Here is a 3,608-nt window from a genome sequence, read left to right on the forward strand (position 1 = left end):
ACAAATAACGGTCATCTTTTACAAGTTACGGTCATCTGTTTACCAATCACGGTCGTCCTTGTTTTATGTAACGGTCATCTTGAAAATATTTTGATAATGATTTACGGACATCTTAGCGATTTTTTCAAATTGAATTTCCCGTTTCCTGAACATTTTTCGGTAGTAATTTGTGATTTCTGTGTGAATCTTTTATAAATTTACATCGTATCTATGTATACTTTGTAAAGAAAATGATAGAGAAACACGGTAACAGACAATACAGATAGTATACTGACCTAATTTTTCATCCGACATCTTGGGATGACCGGTAATGCAGTTACGGTCATCAGCTTTACCCCAGTGACTGGGAAAGCGTGCTCCAAATGTTTCTACAACAGAAATATGTGGGTTTCATTTTGTGATAATTTAATGAAGATTTACGACTCAAAAAGAGTCAGTAGGTTTGACAACCTGTGGAATTGAAATATAGCAATAGTTTGAAACCGAGTTTCATTTCTCAAATATGCGAGTTGGGTACATTGTATTATGTTAAGGTATACAAAAAAGTGCCTTTGTTCTAGTTTGCTTAATGAAGAATCGCCATAAAATCTAATCGAAGTCGATTATATATTTTAATCGGACCGAGATTACGTCACAAACAAAAATACAAAATACTGGCAAAAGTGGAACAACTCTCTCTTATAATTATAAATTAAATGTTAATAAAACTTAGAATTTTTAAAAAGCTAAGGTTTTCCTACCTCAGGCATATATTACCTTAGTTGTATTTGGCAAAACTTTTAGGAATTTTTGGTCCTCAATACACTTCAACTTCCGTACTTTATTTGGCCTTTTTTAACATTTTTTGATTCGAGTGTCACTAATGAGTCTTTTGTAGACGAAACGCGCGTCTGGCGTTAATATGAAATTCCAATCCTGGTATCTATGATGAGTTTATCTTACACACAGAAACATAATCCGACCATACATACTGATATATATGTATAACACTATACGCGTATTATTTTCCGTACTTAATTCAAATATGTTGGAAAGTGTGTATTGAGAACAGTTATAATAATTCTAAATTACTATTGAAAAGATAAAAAAAAAATATAAAATCGTTCTAGACTGGTTTTATTGCAAAACTACTAGTATTGATACATCTAAAGAACTACTAAAATTAAGTCGAAATATGTGTTAATTGTATTTTTTGGGATGAAAAGTAATCATCCCTGCTAAGACGTCAGTGGTGCAAGTCATGCTCAATGAAGTAGATGCCTACTCTAAAACGCACCAATATAAAGTGCAGCTAGAAAAGATCGTTCTTATTAAACAAAAAGAATATTTTTCAAACCACAGAAACCCATCTATATGATTTTGGTCTCCTATCGATAGGCCCTTAATTGAGAGAGACAAAACTTCACATTTCTGGATTTAAGATCATCAAGAAATAAAAAACTTGATAAATGTTGAAGACTGCATTACAATTCTAGCCCAAATAACTTGGACATGTTGGAGTAAGTGGATTAAATGCAATAATCTTATAAACAACATTTACAAAAGCTACACATTACACCATTATCTCTATATCATTGAAGTTTTACCTCTTGTCCTACTGGACAAATGAATGCCTCGGATGCATTCCAAATCCTGTTTTGAAAAGTATTCAAGTTTTTCCAACAAGAACACCATCTGAGTAGCAGTATACTTGTAACACAAAATATTGTCCCCCATTAAGTATTGTCTGTGGGACAAAATTTCATATAAAATATTGTCCATTGACAATATTTTATAAAATATTGTCCATTGACAATATTTTATTATGAAATAGTGTCCTTGTACATGAAATTTTGTCATCTCCTTCTGGACAATATTTCACTATGAAATTCTGTTCATGACAATACTTCACTATGAAATACTGATCAATACTGGCTTTGAAAATCTTTTTTAATCGAACTATTACATAGCACACAAGCATGTGTCATGCACATTTTTATATTTATAACTAAAATGTGTTTTTATAGTAAGGAATTTATGTTATTACTAATAGTGAGTTTAAAATTTCCATAGATACTTTACAAATGGTTAATTATAGATTTAAGAATTGTCAAATAGATATAGGAAGATGTAGTATGAGTGCCAATGAGACAACTCTCCATTGTATGTTTCATTATTTTACATTAATTACACTGTACAAATATAAGTAATGTACTGACAATCACTTATTTTGTAAATATATACACAAAAATTCCTATATATATTTTCTCTAACATGAATATAAAAATTATGTTGATAACCTCCCCTTCATGAGACAAAATTCCATGACAATCTGTCTATGAAATATTGTCTCAATACTCACAAAATATTACTTAAATATAACCTCCCTTTAACAGACCAAAATTTCATAGTATTCATCTGTGAAATATTGTCTATGTAAAGACAAAATTTCACTATGAAAATTTGTCCTTCTCTGGACATTTTTCCATAGACGAGGACAATATTTCATGATACATAGTTATGGAATATTGTCTTGTGGTACAATATTTCATAGGACAATATTTTGCTTTACATACTCACTACAATTGTTAATGGTTTCCTCTCTATAAATAGAAACAGAGCTGCACAAAAGACATGTAGAAAAGCCTTCTGCTCTCAATTCGGCCTTCTCAAAAAGTCAAATCTTAACGTACATTGATGCGTTAGTATCGAAAAGTAATATTTAATCTGATTTTCTCCATTGACCTAAACATATCCCATTTCAATACAACCGACCGAACTTGGAAGACCTTCTAGTTATTCTCTCAACAAAAATAAAATGAAAAAAAATGGTTGTCAGGTCGGCTCAGTCGATAAACAATTTTTGGAACAATACTTTTTGGTCACTTAGTATACAGAGAAGGCGACGTTAGGTCAAATTTGTATTGATATGTATTGTATCAATAAAGTGGGGGAATATATGTAGTTTAGAAAACTGCCACAGAAATTTCAGGGGAAACAAAGATTACAACTATGCAGCTGACAATACATTGTCACACTCAGGACCATGTAGATCTAAACTGATAAGTCAGTAAATCTTTGGAAAAGGAAAGTGCAGTTTTAATAGATTGGTTTGCTCATTACAAAATACAAAATGAAAGCTTATCCGGATAAATTTCATTGGCAATAAATCTAAAAGTTTGGATATTAGATTAAATTTGGATGGGAATGAAATTCCATGTGACACTGAGGTAAAGCTCCTGGGTGTGACACTAGATTCTCAACTCAATTTTAAAACACATTTTTCTGAAATTTGTTAAAAAGTATCAAGGTAGTTCAATGTTTTATAAAAGAATTGGGAAACATTAAAATTTTCTATCTATTCTATTCTATTCTGACCCCTTTTCTGTTATATGTGCTCCTAACCATAGGAGGGAGATACAGAAAGAACCAGAAGATGCTTGGAAGAAACTGTAACATGCTATTTTGGTCTATTCTATATATTATATATGGAACTATTGTTGATATTTTAGGGAGTTTTTGCAAAAAAAGTTGTTAACCATAGTCTATTTCACGTGTTTTATACTATGAACATTTTACCGTAATTTAAACTTGTCTGTGACCGATAATCGATTTCCAATTAAAATTTT

The sequence above is a fragment of the Mytilus galloprovincialis genome, chromosome 10, assembly GCF_965363235.1.
Source record: "Mytilus galloprovincialis chromosome 10, xbMytGall1.hap1.1, whole genome shotgun sequence".
In the NCBI taxonomy this organism is placed as follows: Eukaryota; Metazoa; Mollusca; class Bivalvia; order Mytilida; family Mytilidae; genus Mytilus; species Mytilus galloprovincialis.